This window comes from Adiantum capillus-veneris, chromosome 23 (assembly GCF_014529385.1).
Source record: "Adiantum capillus-veneris isolate H3 chromosome 23, ASM1452938v2, whole genome shotgun sequence".
Lineage (NCBI taxonomy): Eukaryota > Viridiplantae > Streptophyta > Polypodiopsida > Polypodiales > Pteridaceae > Adiantum > Adiantum capillus-veneris.
The window spans coordinates 103,878,349-103,894,586 of record NC_140953.1 but is presented as its reverse complement, the minus strand read 5'-3'; positions in this window follow the sequence as shown (position 1 = coordinate 103,894,586).

Here is a 16,238-nt window from a genome sequence, read left to right as displayed (position 1 = left end):
TGTGTGTGTGTGTGAGAGAGAGAGAGAGAGAGAGAGAGAGAGAGAGAGATGAAATGTTATATTAACGTCTTCAAAAGGTCAAACGACCTATGAGATTTAAAAAAAGCCCAAATGACCTATGAGATCAACTTTAAAAAAAGTGAGAGCAAGGTCAAACCATCCCCCCCCCCCCCTTCTTCCGTCCCTCTCTCCCAACTCGCTCTTGGGATAGTTTCCAACGACGTTAAAACTCTCTTCTTCTTCTTCTTTTTCTTCTCCCTCTGTGTGTGTGTGTAAATAGTAGGGCGGCATTGATTGGATCAAGATAGGTCGATAATATGAAAGAGATCACGTCGTCAAATGTTGTGTGTGTGTGTGTGTGTGTGTGTGTGTGTGTGTGTGTGTGAGAGAGAGAGAGAGAGAGAGAGAGAGAGAGAGAGAGAGAGAGAGAGAGAGAGAGATGAAATGTTATATTAACGTCTTCAAAAGGCCAAACGACCTATCTATACTATAGATAATAGATAATGGGGGAAGGGATTCCGGCCCCTCCCCCCGACACGTGTCGTGAGCAGCTTCAACCGGCCAGCTCCGGAGGTGTGTGCACTGCAACCGGGTCGCTGAGAGAGAGAGAGAGAGAGAGAGAGAGAGAGAGAGAGAGAGAGAGAGAGAGAGAGTCCTTCAACCGGGCTGCTGAGTGAGAGAGAGAGAGAGAGAGAGAGAGAGAGAGAGTCCGACTATCCGCCTTTGTTGGGCTCAGTCAGAGGCAGCCATAAAGATGACAGAGCATGGCGCAAGGTTTGCTTAAGGTGCTCACAGGCCACCATGCATGTCGCATGAGAGAGAGAGAGAGAGAGAGAGAGAGAGAGAGAGAGAGAGAGAGAGAGATGAAATGTTATATTAACGTCTTCAAAAGGCCAAACGACCTATGAGATTAAAAAAAAGCCCAAATGACCTATGAGATCAATTTTAAAAAAAGTGAGAGCAAGGTCAACCCCCTCCCCCCCCTTTTCTTTTCTCTCTCTCTCTCTCTCTCTCTCTCTCTCTCACACTCACATCTCGCTCTTGGGATAGTTTCCTACGATGTTAAAACTCTCTTTTTCTTCTTCTTTTTCTTCTCCCTGTGTGTGTGTGTGTGTGTGTGTGTGTAAATAGTAGGGCGGCATTGATTGGATCAAGATAGGTCGATAATATGAAAGAGATCACGTCGTCAAATGTTGTGTGTGTGTGTGTGTGTGTGTGTGTGTGTGTGTGTGAGAGAGAGAGAGAGAGAGAGAGAGAGAGAGAGATGAAATGTTATATTAACATCTTCAAAAGGCCAAACGACCTATCTATACTATAGATAAAAGGGGAGGTGTTTCCGACTGCCAGGTGGCACTACCTCCTTCATCCGGCCTGTCCCGGTGGTGTGCACTGCAGGCGCGCGATCAACTCCGGATTGCACGGAGAGAGAGAGAGAGACGGCCTTCGCGCTACGTACGGTCCCCCCTTGACCTCCACTTATGCACGGTCCCCCATTCATGCGACCTGTGTTCCTTGCGCTTCGGCTGCATGGTGAAAGAGAGAGAGAGAAGCGGCCTTGGCAGCAGGTGAGAGAGAGAGAGAGAGAGAGAGAGAGAGAGAGAGAGAGAGAATCGAAGCAAGGGAGAGGGAAAAATGAAATGAAATGTTATATTGAAAACTGCCTGGCCGCTTGTTCCCAGAGAGAGAGAGAGAGAGAGAGAGAGAGAGAGAGAGAGAGAGAGAGAGAGAGAGAGAGAGAGAGAGAGAGAGAAATGAAATAAAATGTTATATTAAATAAATGATGAGAGAGTAAGGTTTGGAGATGAATTGCTTCATTAGTTTTAGACATAATTGCCCTTTTTTGTGATGTGTCTCAGCTTAATATCTTGCCGTTTTCAATTTTTAAAATGCCGGTTCACGGCAAGGGGAAAAGGAGAAATTCCGCCCCATAATAGAGAAAAATTCCGCCTAATATTTTGTTGTTTTCAATTTTTAAAATGCCGGTTCACGGCAAGGGGAAAAGGAGAAATTCCACCCCATAATAGAGAAAAATTCCGCCCCATAATTTTTAAAATTTCCTCTTGGCAAATTCAAGGAAAGGAATTTTGTATGTTTGGAAAAATGATTTTTCCCGAACACTGGTCGGGACTAGGGAGAAGATGGACCATGGCGGCCGGCTGTTGACAGCTGAGCTTAATATCTTGCCGTTTTCAATTTCCAAAATGCCGGTTCACGGCAAGGGGAAAAGGAGAAATTCTGCCCCATAATGGAGAGAGAGAGAGAGAGAGAGAGAGAGAGAGAGAGAGAGAGAGAGAGCGCAGACTCAGTGTGGCCTACACCTGTGCGCTCGGAAAGAGAGAGACACTGCCTGTACCTGCGCGCTCGGAAAGAGAGAGAGGCGGCCGGCTGTTGACAGCTGAGGTTCCGGATAGTGCTTAGCTCAGCGCGGAGAGAGAGAGAGAGAGAGAGAGAGAGAGAGAGAGAGAGAGAGAGAGAGAGAGAGAGAGAGAGAGAGAGAGAGAGAGAGAGAGAGAGAGAGAGAGAGCAGATTTAGAGGTCGGATTCCGGCGATGTGCTCTGCACAGCAAGAAAGAAAGCAAGAGAGAGAGAGAGAGAGAGAGAGGAGAGAGAGAGAGAGAGAGAGAGAGAGAGAGAGAGAGAGAGAGAGAGAGAGAGAGAGATAGCGAGGACTCGCAGGTGCTCGAAAAAAACCTAGGTTTAGTGTAGTCCCACCTACAAATTTTGAAATTTACCTCTAAATTTTTTATTTGAAGGTAAGAAAACCTTCAAATTTTGACAATTTACCTCTGTTGTTTCACATATGTAGGTTTGCCAAGTTTTTGGCAAGGAGGTCCCAGGGGGGGGGGGGCATTGCTGGAGATGGATGGACCATGGCTGTTGACAGCTGAGCTTAATATCTTGCCATTTTCAATTTCCAAAATGCTGGTTCACGGCAAGGGGAAAAGGAGAAATTCCGCCCCATAATAGAGAGAGAGAGAGAGAGAGAGAGAGAGAGAGAGAGAGAGAGAGAGAGAGAGAGAGAGAGAGAGAGAGCAGACTCAGTGTGGCCTGCACCTACGTGCTCAGAAAGAGAGAGACACTGCCTGCACCTGCGCGCTTGGAAAGAGAGAGAAAGAAAGAGAGAGAGGGGGCCGGCTGTTGACAGCTGAGCTTCTGGACAGTGCTCTGCTCAGCGCGGAGAGAGAGAGAGAGAGAGAGAGAGAGAGAGAGAGAGAGAGAGAGAGAGAGAGAGAGAGAGAGAGAGAGAGAGGACTGCCAAGGAGGTCTCGGGGGGGTTGCCGTTGCTGGAGATGGCCTTCTGCCTTTATGTCGCACGACAACCAAGGTTCATGGCAGCCAATGCACAAAATCTTTCTCTGTGTGGGGAGATTAACTATAGGGGAAGGGTTTTTGGGAGCTGTAAATCCTTATAGAGTAGCAAAATCCAATTTGGGAGGCTTTTAGGAGTAAGTTGGTGGCGAGTGCGATGGAGGTGAAGAGGGGCCATGCTGCTGCCGAAGGCGGCGCCGTTTTACTAGTTGTTTATAATAGATTACAACAAAAGGTAAGTAAAGGACGATTGCCTTGAAGATTCGAAACAAAAGTGCATCATCAAGCAAAGAGGAGTTTTGTGGTGGCTAATACACACTGAGCATAGAATAAGGTTGGGAAATCAACTACCACTGATTTGGTGTGTGTGTGTGTGTGTGTGTGTGTGTGTGTGTGAGAGAGAGAGAGAGAGAGAGAGAGAGAGAGAGAGAGAGAGAGAGAGAGAGAGAGAGAGAGAGAGAGAGAGTTGTTTGATACCAAAGAAACGCATAGGAAGTTGCATAGCACCCGAAGGTTAGACGCTTCCTCTTGGGTATAGTCCTTTTTTAATCGTGGCGTTGCGGTCATTGATCCACTCATGCATGGATTACCGCAATGTACCTTTGGTTTACTTAGGTCTACTAGTATGTATATGTATCTACATGTTTGTGTGCTAATATACTTGTGTACATATTTATAGATGAGTGAGTAGGGTGGAAAGCTTAATCTTATACTGCTCTTTGTAATGTAGATATCAGACGAGAGACCAACTGGTGGGGAGCAGCCAGCTGGATCTTCTTGTGGTTGGTTCACATCCAGGTGGGCTCCCACCCGGGGTGGACATCGCCTCCAGTGGACTCGAGTCTTGAGTCGGTGAGAAGAAGAATAGAAATAAAGAATGTTTCTGCCTAGTTAATCCTAAAATATGAGTGTCATAGGTTTATTTTTGTTATTTGCAGGCATGGCCATCCTACACCTACCCTTCTCAGGTTCCTCCACCGGTCGTAGATCCAGACCTACAACGGGCTATCTCTTTACAAAAGCAGTACCTTTGTCGACGGAGGATTTGTTTGGCTGCTACACTCCATAGCAGCTTGCGACCTACGGTATTTCTCCGCAGACTACACCATGGGAGAGTCAAGAAGGGACTCCTTACCTACAGAGCTTTGCACCGACGACACCTCACTCTACAACCCCTTCCTATTGTCCTACTCCCATTCCATCGTCGTAGGGTCCTACTCCCCTTGCATCGCAGGGTCCCACTCCCATGGTATCATAGGGTCCTACGCCACTCCATTCCACTCCTACTTCGCTAGAATATCATCGATAGACTTCCTCTCGCAACGCGCGTCGACGCTCGTCTCAAGGTAGCGAGCTCCATGAGAGAGGAAGCGGCCGAGGAACCTTGTGGTTTCGCATGTTTTGGTAGTGGCGGGGAAATGAAGTCCTCACTTTCAGAGCGTGCCATCCTTGATGTAGAGTACAAGGATACTGACGCATCCGTGTCAGACACACATAGATGCTACTACAGGGTAAAATATGGTGGGGAGGTGGACTTCGGCACAACACAACGCAGGGCATTTCGACGCCATCTACAAATTCTTATACATTCAAACGTATAAGAACTGTTTTATAAAGTTTAGAGACCAACTACCCGATCATGCACGGTACATTGAGGACACTCTGTTAGCTAGATTTCCAAATGCCCCCGATCAACATTTTTCACAACAATGGTTGGAGGGCTACATAAAGACATTTCTAAAAAACAAGTAGTTTAGTGTGCGGCGTGCAGCAGCCAACCATGTCAGAGATCCAGACAGGAGTTACCGCGGTGGCAACATGTCAGACGCGGAGTGGGAATGGGAAATTCAAGAAAAGAGCGATCAAGCTGCGAACGGGCTCATCATATAAACAACAACGCGAGGCTCGCGCAAGACAAACTCCCACGCACTATGGCTCAGGAGACAAGGAAGCTTGGATTTGGTATTATTATTGCTAACTTAGAAAAATATCACTCTCTCTCGACCAACCAGAGAGATGGTCAAGTATCAGGAGCGATATACAGAATTTGATACTTGGCGATGGTTGTTCGAAAACAACCACATTCTCGCAAGCAATCCGACGCGGCAGTTGGATCACTACAAGTAGTAAGTTTAAACAAGTAATTTTGTATCAATTGTTTTGAGCTGTTGATAATTGTTTAATTTGGTTTGGGTTTATGTAGAGTCAAAGTGATCAAACATACATGCCTTTGGACGACGACGAGATAGAGGAGGATTAGATATAGAAAAATATTTTGTCCAAACTTTCGTAAAGTCCCAATGTAGAACTATTTACTTTTTACTGTAACTTTTTTAAATAGTTGATCTTCTTCATTTTAAATTATCAAGGTAAAGTAAATTCAATTTCAATTCTTTGGTATTTTTTATACTCTTCCAAAAAACAATTGGTGTTTCATTGTTTTATGCAAGTCACAAATAAAGGTGCTCATTTGGGCGCGCCACCCAAAATTGGGTGGCTCAAATGAGCACCTTCATTTTTGAATTGGCGTGTAGCGTCAATAAGCGTGGTAATAAATACAGAAACTAGCACGGTAATAGCAGCGGGTATATTGCCGCGAGTATTATCGTGTTTATTGCTGAGAAACCACTACCGTGTCCATAGCCGCAGTTATAATTGTGTCCATAGCCGCAGTTATTGCCGCTCCCGCAAATTTTTCTCTCTCCTTTTTCCTTTGTTTTTTTGCGGCTATGGACGCGATTATAGACAACTCCTCTTATAGTGGCAATATGCGTGGTAATATTCGCAATAATAATCGCGGCTATATTATTGCTTCTATTATCGTGTATATTGTTGTCAAACCACTACCACGTCCTTTGCCGCTGTTATTGTCGCATACGCAATATTTTCTCTTTCTATTTTTCTTTGTTAATCCGTGGCAATGCTAGCGGTTCTAGAGTTTTCCTCTTATAGTGCATATCTCTATTCTATATTATTATAATGTGTGTGGTCTCTTGTGCAATCATCGGGCTGCAGAGCACACACCCTTGAGAGACAGTCAAAGGGAGGAGTTACTAAGGAGAGAGAGAGAGAGAGAGAGAGAGAGAGAGAGAGAGAGAGAGAGAGCTTGAACACCTCCCTCACAATCCACCTTAGCTTTAAGAGTGACAAGAGAGAGAGAGAGAGAGAGAGAGAGAGAGAGAGAGAGAGAGCTTGAACACCTCCCTCACAATCCACCTTAGCTTTAAGAGTGAGAATTGAGAGAGAGAGAGAGAAAGAGACCTGAATTTTAAGTACCTCCCTCCCCCCCTCGCACACATTAGTCTATCCATAATTCTATACTAGGATAGATATAGATATATATGTGTGTGTGTGTGTGTGTGTGTGTGTGTGTATATATATATATATATATATATATATATATATATATATATATATATATATATATATATATATATATATATATATATATATATATAGAGAGAGAGAGAGAGAGAGAGAGAGAGAGAGAGAGAGGGAGACCTTGAGTACCTCCCCCACAATCGACCTTAGTTTGTAGACTGAGAGATAAGATAGAGCTACAATTTAATTTCAATTACCTCCCCCACAACCCACCTTAGTTAAATATTATACATCTACATAATTACTAATTTATTTTTATATTCATATCTAAATTCTATATTATTATAATGGGGGGAGGGATTCCGGTCTCCCCTCCTTGTCACGTGTTGAGTCCTCCTTCAACTGGCCAACCTTAGGCCAGTGTAGCCTACAACCCACGGCGCTCAGAGAGGGAGAGACATGCTGAGAGAGAGAGAGAGAGAGAGAGAGAGAGAGAGAGAGAGATCATTGCTTAATGCATGTACAATAGCTTCTCCTCTTTTTGGCTCACTATGAAACTTGAGACACTCTTTGATTTGATTGCCTCTCCAGCTTCTTGTACTCTTTTATATTTCTGATCATTGCCACTAGATTATCTTCTTTTTTACTACATAAGGATTTAATAAAGGGTTGCATTTTTGGTGCAATTTGAGACAGTTGGATAAGTTTGTAGATGATTGGATTAGGACAACTCTCACCATCCGATCGGGTCGAGTCATACCGTGTAAGGGGTTGGTAACATTAATCTGACGGGTTCACCTGACTATGTTCTAATGTAACCTTCTCTCCCACAAGGCTTAGCATGAGCCTGAGATTGCTTTGTAATTCTCTTTGTAACATTATAATAGAACAACCACTCACAATTGTGAGTTTTGCAAAAAAAGATAAAAAGAACTTGTTGATTAGTGCCAAATGGCAATAAATTTTCATTTTTACTATTTCTTTTAGGCCCTTGTGTGAGGATGCCGTTACTAAGAGGGGCATTGAATAGATGCTATTGGATCACATATGCTTTTGAAATATATTATAATTTAAATAGCTCATTCTTATATTTGTTTTCAAAAATCATAATATTTGATTTTGATAGTTTAAAATATTCATCATTTTTTTTCTCTCACACAAAATAAATACCTTTTATTACAAAATTTCTCTCAATAGCCTTATGTAGGCCATAATCGACTTTCGCCTTGTTTTGTTAGTTTGACTCAAATGGTTTGCAAAAATTATGACTTGAAAAGTTTATAATATATGACAAGAAAACAAGGACCTTTCAAATTCAAATTCTATGGGAAGGTTGTTCTGAATTTAGACTCTATGAAGGCCTCAGAAGCTATAAGAACACGCGCATGAATGCAGATGTTAATTATATAAGCAAATGTGCAAGTAGCAAATAAATATGCAAGCACTAACTTGTGTAGTTAAATATGAGATAATCACAACTGTTATACAGATAGTGCCAAAAATTCTTATGTGTGAGTATTGTTTATAGTAGATTACAACAAAAGGTAACTAAAGGACGATTGCCTTGAAGATTCGAGCTTTTTGAGTTTCCGGGAATGTTGTTTTAGGGTATACATTAAGACGTAATCCCCCGTAGAAAATTCCTTGCTGATGACATGTTGATCAAAGAATGATTTCATGTTTTATTTTTGCACGTAGATTGATGCAACTGCTCTCAATCTAGTTTCATCCAGTTTTTCCAGGTTATCTATTTGATCGGATAATTCATGGCCCGTCCATTCTAATTCTTTAGCTACCCAAAGTGTGGGGATAAGAAATTCAAGTGGCAAAATCGCTTGAATTCCATAAACCATGTTGAATGGGGTCATTCCGATTGAGGTTTTGTACGCTACTCTATATGCCCATAAAGTTGAATGCAGCTTCTGATCCCAGTTGGCTCTCGATTCACTAACAATTTTCGTGAGAATTGTCACCAAAATCTTGTTCGTACTTTCTGTTTGGCCGTTAGCTTATGGATGATAGGGAGCTGACTTCCTGTGAATTACCATGAATTCATCCAATAGGTATTCGATCACTTCATTGACGAAATGAGTCCCTCTATCGCTCACTATCTCTATTGGTAAGCCATACCTGGTGAAAATGTACTCATACAAAAACTGTGCTGTCGTTTTTGCATCATTTTTTTGGTTGTTGCTTTCGCTTCAACCCACTTTGTTAGATAATCTGTTGCCACAATAATGTATTGAGCATGCATTTTATATCCAGGAGGTGCAATTGGTCCTACAAAATCTATTCCCCATTTTGCAAACGCTCTTGCCCCCATCATTGGCCTCAAGGGCATGTCATCTCATGCTCTTGGAATCTTTGTCCTCTGGAAATTGTCACATTGTTTCAAAAACTCTTCGGCATCCATGAATAGTACGTGTAGGCTACCATATGCCAGCAATAAGAATTGCTTTGGCCATTTTGTCAGCTGAGAAATGTCCTCCAGCTTGTCCGCCATGTGCTTGCTCTAAGATAGGAACGTATTCCTCTTCCGTCGCACACATTCTCAACTGATTGCCTTTTCCCCTCTTGTAAAGATTGTCCTCAATCAATACATAGTTTTCTGCCTCTTTCCTGATCGTTTTGATACGTGATGTACTCATCCCTTCAGGCAGTATTCCGGTGGTGAGGTATTCTACAATGTAGTTACTCCATTGGGGTGCTATAGATAATTTGAATAGAGTCGCGTGTTCTATCGACTTTTGAAAAGTGCAGATAACACATGATTTGATATGCATATGAACACTTTGTTGCATTTTCAGCCAATATAGACCCATTCTCATCAATCTTTGATACGTCTGTGCATGCCCATTGTGAATCACCGTTGTTTGTACATGAGCTTGGTTTAGATACAAGTCCTGTTCACTTGGTTCAACACAAAGCCTAAGGATTTGATCCGATCCCTGTTTGTATAGCCTTCCAGCCAGCATTACCAATGATCTAGATGCTACAATGGTAGATTGTTGTCTTGTCAAATTCAATGACCCAATAGTCAACAAAGGAATTACATCCTCGCTCCATCTTGGAACCATTTCTATGTTGAAGAGATATGCATCTGGCAAATCATCATCAACTCCTACAGGGTTTTCTCCATGCACCATTCTAGATAAATGATCCGCTCTTTGGTGTGTAGTCCTTTTTTTACTACAACCGTGAAGTCAAACTCAAGCAGTATAATGAACCATCGTACAGTGCGCCCCGTACTGCAAGGTTTGTTTACGAAGTACAACAGTGCTTGGTGATCAACGAAGAATACAAATTTGTTGAAAGTAGGTAATGTCTAAACTTTTTCACAACATAGATCATACCCAAACTCTCCCTTTCAGTGGTTGTGTAATTCTTCTCTACATTGTTTAGTTGTCTACTAGAGTAATTGATTGGAAAATCCATGTTGTTTTCTCCAGGTTGTGCAAGTATGCATCCTATAGCATATGTTGATGCATCTACGTGGATGTGGAATATCATTTCCCAATCCAGAGCCTTCAAAATTAGAGCGGATATCAATCTTTGCTTCAAAGTTTGAAAAGCTTATTCGCACTCATCTGCCCACTCAAATTTAGTTATCAACGCGTAAAGTGGTTTTGCAATTATAGCGTATGAGTAGATAAATCTGCGATAATATCCACAATGGCCCATAAATGCCTGTACCTCCTTTACCTTTACTAGTCGTGGTAGATCAACAATTACGCTTATCTTCTCTATGTCTGTCGATATACCATTTTTGGACACTATATGTCCCAATATTTTTCCTTGTCTTACCATGAAGACACATTTCTCTGGATTCAGGCAAATCGATACAGTCTGCATTTGTTAAACACTTTGGTCAAGTGCTCCATGTGCTCCAATCTTACGAGAGAGTGAATGCACAAGTCATCCATGTAAATTTCTAAGAACTGTCTTAGATATTCTTTAAAAGCATGAGCCATCAGCCTCTGAAATGTGGCTGGTGCATTCGTTAAGCCAAAAGCCATTACCCTGAATGCAAAAATGCCCCATTCAATTGCAAAAGCCGTCTTGTGCTGATCCTCTGGCTTTATTGCGAGTTGGTTGTAGCCTAAAAAACCATCTAAGAAACTGTAAGCTTCTTTTCCTGCCACTCTTTCTATTACATGATCAGTAATGGGTAGGGGATAGTTGTTCTGAATTGTAGCAGCGTTTACGTTTTTGAGATTGACAAACACTCTCAACTTTCCATTTTTCTTCGGGACCACCACAATCGGTGAAACCCAGTTAGTGTGCTCAATTTCATAAATAAACTCTACCTCTTTCAGCTTGTCTATCTCCTCCTTGATCTTCCTTGCAAACGTCTCATTGTAAGTATAAGGACTTTGTCTGCTTGGTTTGGCGTCATTCTTAAGGGGTATTGTGTGTTGACAGATACTTGGGTCCACCCCCTTAAGATCTTTGTACGACCATGCAAACACATCTCTATACTGTCTTAGAGTAGCTACCAAAAGCTTTTCCTCTTCTTCAGTAAGATCTGTGGCAATATATGCACGTTTTGGATCTTCTCTTGGCTCCGCTAGATCTATTCGTTTGGCTTTTTCAGGACCGTCGTATGATGTACCCGGTTCCCTCAATTTTCTCATCAGTTGTTGCACTATGATTTTTCTATCTTGTATGGTATACTTCTTATAATGGGACGGCACATCCATCTTGTCAGAATTCGTGTCCTCATCTGTTTCCATTTCAGTTGTCCATATGTCTTTGAGGGTCCGTTTAAGCTGATTGTACTCTGTTTTCCTCTTTGTTTTGGTCATTCTAGACCCTGTTTCCCCCTTCTTATGTGTCTCAGTCGTTTGCTTTTTGCGCTTGTTCTTCTTGTTGTTTTTCCATGGTTTAGTTTTGATAAACCGGCTAGTGACCTTGTCTTTGACACAATCTTCAGCTTTTACAAGCCTTAGATATCCCGTTTTGTCATTGACAAAAGGCATGGGTTTATGCTTATTCGCTCTTGATTTCCTTGTTCTCTTTGACCTATATCGCTCTTGTCGACTAGGTTTTTGGTTAGGAAACTCGTAAAACCTGTCCAGTCTTGACATATACTTCCTATTCGTCTCTGATCCACTTGATCTTTCGTCATCAGCATCTATCATTTGGATTTCATCACCCAGTGATGAAAGGTCACCGCTTAGTGAATGTGTGAATTCCTCCTCTGTTTGATTTTTATCGTCCACTACAGATATCTCATCAACTATTCTTTTACACTCAGTCTTACGTAGTGGTTCTTCTCGTTCCTCGCTCTCTAATCTTGACTCAAGGATGACGCTAGCCATTTGCAACGTTACTAGGTCGTATCCTTCATCGTCACAAAATTTCATAGGCGTGCATTTGTTAACACATACATCCAAGGTTGACAATATTTGAGTCCACCCAAATGGCTCAAATAAATGTTTAGGGAAAGGTTCTGGGAGATAAGCCTCGTCTTCTACGGACCTTTCCAACACACATTCCTCTTTGATTAAGTCTCCACAATCAGATGCTCCACACATCCAGACATGTGCTTTCGTTTGTAACCACACAGATATTTCTTTTTCATTCACTGTGGTTGAATCAAATTCTTGCACTAGTGTTTTTGCAACGTCTCTATAGCTGTGATCCTTCATGTTGATTTTCGTTATTAACTCCTCATGCCTTAGGTAAATTTGGTCGCACCCCCAATCTTGTATAATTTTGAGTTGACGCATAAAAGATCGCCCCAAAATAATATCAAAGTTGTTCATTTTTCCGAAGTCTACCATGGCAAAGGTGTGCTCATAGTTAATTCCACACGAAGTTACAACTATCTGGTCCAGGATTCCCAATGGTCTCTCTACATACCCATGTGCGAGTTGCAGTTTCATTCTCGTCTTTCTGAGAGCTGGACGACCCCATTTCTCCCAGATTTGCTTTGTAGCAATCGCAACTCCCGCTCCACTGTCTAGGATAGCTATCGTCTTTATATCTTGATATTCGACAAGTAAGGTTGTATTACCTTCCTCACCTTCACAGTAATCTCCGACCTTGTTTATGGGCACAGGTTGGGTTTTGGGTTGACCTTCCCGTTTGTTTTCTTCTACCGTAGGGTTTGTCTGAAGAGGAATCTTTATTCCTTTGTTCTCCAAATGTTTCCCCATTTCTTCCCATAAGTGTGGTTTGACTCTCAAGAGTTCTGACAGTGTGATTGTGCATGTTATAGGTGTCGACAGCATCTCTTGAAGACTTTTTGAGTCAATCATTTGTGGAATAGCTCTCATCTGGGATGGAACTAATCTTATCTCCGATTGCACCTCGTGTTCACCTATAAATGAAGGTAGGGTTTTCAGGGATTGAGCTTTGCTTTCCATCAAAACCTCCGTTCTTGCATCTCCATACAGCGATTGTATATCTCCTGGATAAAATTCATTGTCCATGTTAACCTCAGGAATTGGTGCAGATTGTAACGTTTCGCTTCCGTTCTTTCGGTTTCTAATGGTTTCCCATAAGTGTTGTGGCCATGGTTCTTCCACTTCTGGAATTGGCATTATAGTCATTGACTTAGCATCATCAGTGTTTGGCACCACTCGATGATCCAATGACAATATCATTTCAAGCCTGGGTCCGTTTACTTGTTCTGATTCATCCATCTTCAGTTTTTCTTGCTCTCTATGAATCAACACTTCTTGTTCTAGGTTTCTAATCGCATTAGGTTCCATCAATGCCTGGGCTGTTTCAATGAGGTGTTTACACATTTCCGAACGCTTCGTTTCCACTTCTGGTTGAGGATAAGTCAACCATCTCTGCTCTAAGGTTTGGTTTGTTTTTAGCCTTGTTTTCATATGCTTGTAATAGAGCATCTAAAGGCTCTAGCACTTTCTCGACCAAGACTGATCCCCTTGAGCATGCTTTCCTTGGCTTGTTGTTGTCCTCAGCATTTTTACTATCTCTCTCTTGTTTCAGTTACTCTTTTGTTTCATGTAATTCATTTTGCATGGCAATTTGGGTTTTAATCCTTCTTGCTTTCATTCTGTCTCGTTTCGCCTTCCACGATTTTCGCTGTGTTCTCACAGATAAACTCTCATTTTCTGTGGGTATTGGCAACTCGACCTTTTCTTCCAATGGCTTGTTCTTCTCTAAGCCCTTGGCTTGGGCTCTGGTTACCGCATTGATCCGGATCATGGGTTCGGTTTTTGATCCACTGCTTGCACTTGGTAACACCTCCACAATATTCATAGTTTATTTTCCCTTGTTGTCCGAATTCCTTGGCCAATCTGGAAGTATGTGATTCACACCATAGCCTTCACAAAACCCAAAAATTTTACTCTTTCGCCTTTGAAAGGACAACTATGCTCCCAATGATCTGAACTTCTACAGTTATAGCATGGTCCAATTAGTGGTTGATTTTGAGGAGGTGGTCCCATAGGTTGTCCCGCCCTATTAGGATATCCTCTTGGTTTGTATTTTTGGTTCGCAATGAACATTAACATTCTTTCGTCCACCAAATATTGATCCCTTGAATGCTGTGCTACATACGTTGGTGGTGCCATACCCTCGTTATTTTCCCAGGTTTGATAGGCTTCATCTGCGTACATCTGTGGTTCAGGTTTAGTTACGTAAGGCTCATTCGGTTCCTCGTAATAAGAAATTTGATGTGTATTATTTGTTCTTGGTGATGCTTCATAAGGTTGAGCATACCTAATCATGGCCCTATTTTCCTGTGGTAGAGGAGGTTGTTGACCCAACATAGGTTGAGGTCTGTCTGCTCCTGCTACCATATTCACATTTGGCCCAACTTTATATCTTGGAGGAGGTGGCTGGGGTGGTCTTGCTGGAGGTCCATACGGCCTTTCCCTCACATAGTTTTTGTTGTAAAAATTCTCATCCGTGCCATGGTTCATCCATTTTTGCTCTATGGCGCACCATTTCAGTACTTGTCCATTCACAACTGGTGCTTTCGGTTGTCGTGTGCACCACGGCGTCGGGTGATCCCCCCACATATGTCACATTTCTGAGTCTGAGACTGTCTCATCACCGGATTTGATCTCATGTGTTGTTGTATTCTCTTTGTTACTTCCTCTATCATTTGGTCAGCTGTTGCTGCTGTCGGCATCAAAGAAGCCTAAGCCTCTTTCTTGGTAGAGGGTTCACTCTTAATAGATGAAGAGCCACTGGTTACTGAATCAGTACCCTCTGACACTTGTCCATATGCTTTGCAATTATCAACAAGATATAACGCTTCCCTTGTAACCTATTCAAATGTGCTACAGGATTTCAAGTGAAGGTCCTTTTTCAAGGTTTCATTTCTAAGTTCTTCAATGAAGAGCACAGACAATCTCTCGTCCTGCGGTAATTCTCTCTCTGGGCAACTCTTGATGTATTTCTTGAATCTCAAGGATGCTTCCTTCACTTTTTCGTTCTCCTTTTGTTTAAAAGCATATATCTGTGATACAATATTATGCTTTATACCCCGTTTTGAGAATTCTTCCGCGAACTCCCGCAATACATGTTCAATATTTGGACAAGTTTCAGGGTTCAAAGGTTGAAACCATGTTAAGGATGTCCCTTCCAAGGTCAGCCCGAATCCCTCATATTGAGTATGGAAATCAGTGATCTGCTCTGCTCTTAAGACTTGCTTGAAGAGCGACACATGGGCATATGGATCCCTTGATCCGCTATACTTCTTTGGCATGTACTTTGCTACTTGGGATGGCCTCATTCGTCTCTGGTCTATGACCAATCTCAATGCTTCTGCGTCTCGACTTAATCGTTCTCGTACATCATGGATGTTGTGGGTTGCTCTCGGTGGCTCCCCTACCACGAATCTACTAACAGGAGGCAAATGTGATGGTGTGGCTGCGAATGTCAGACCTACTGTGGTATGTGTAGAGATAGGAACCACACTACCCCGATTTGTAGCCATTGACTCTCTCGAACGTAATGTTCCCATGGGGCTTGGCATAGAATACTAAGGTTGGCTGAAAGAATCACCTACATGAGTCCTCTCTCCGCCTGTTGTCATTGGGTCTGGCATGACAATTGTAGGTGCTGGTCTCAGTGGGCTTGGAGTGACATAATGATGGTGGAGTGGTCCCCCAAAGTACATGTATCCTTCCAACTCTTTTTTATCGATTGTTGCGTATCGTCTTCGATACTTGTCGTATGCAACGATTTTCGTTTCCGATCCCTCTGTGTAGGTGAAGACATAAAGTCTTTTCCGCTCTGTTAACTCATCGACGTAGGGTTCCTCGCATCTATAATAGAGATCTTCCTCTCCATTATTATACTTGTATAACCCCACGTAGATGTTGTTTGTGTTGACTCTCAAAGTTTCGTTTTCTCGCCTTAACCTCGCATTAGGGAAACTCATTGTTGGAGCTTTCTCTGCAGGTTCCTCATCTACTTTTGCTTTCGTGCCCATCAATCCCCACTTGTCCACAATGTTAGGATTCAGGACTACCAAGTACATGATACCCTCGTCATCTAGGTACCTATCTCCACTATAGCTCAAGGGCACTAAGTCCTTGAACTCACTTGGTCTATCTTCTATTTTCACACAATAGCGGTCCATACCATCTTTGTAGATCTTGGCCCCTTGCTTGTTGTCA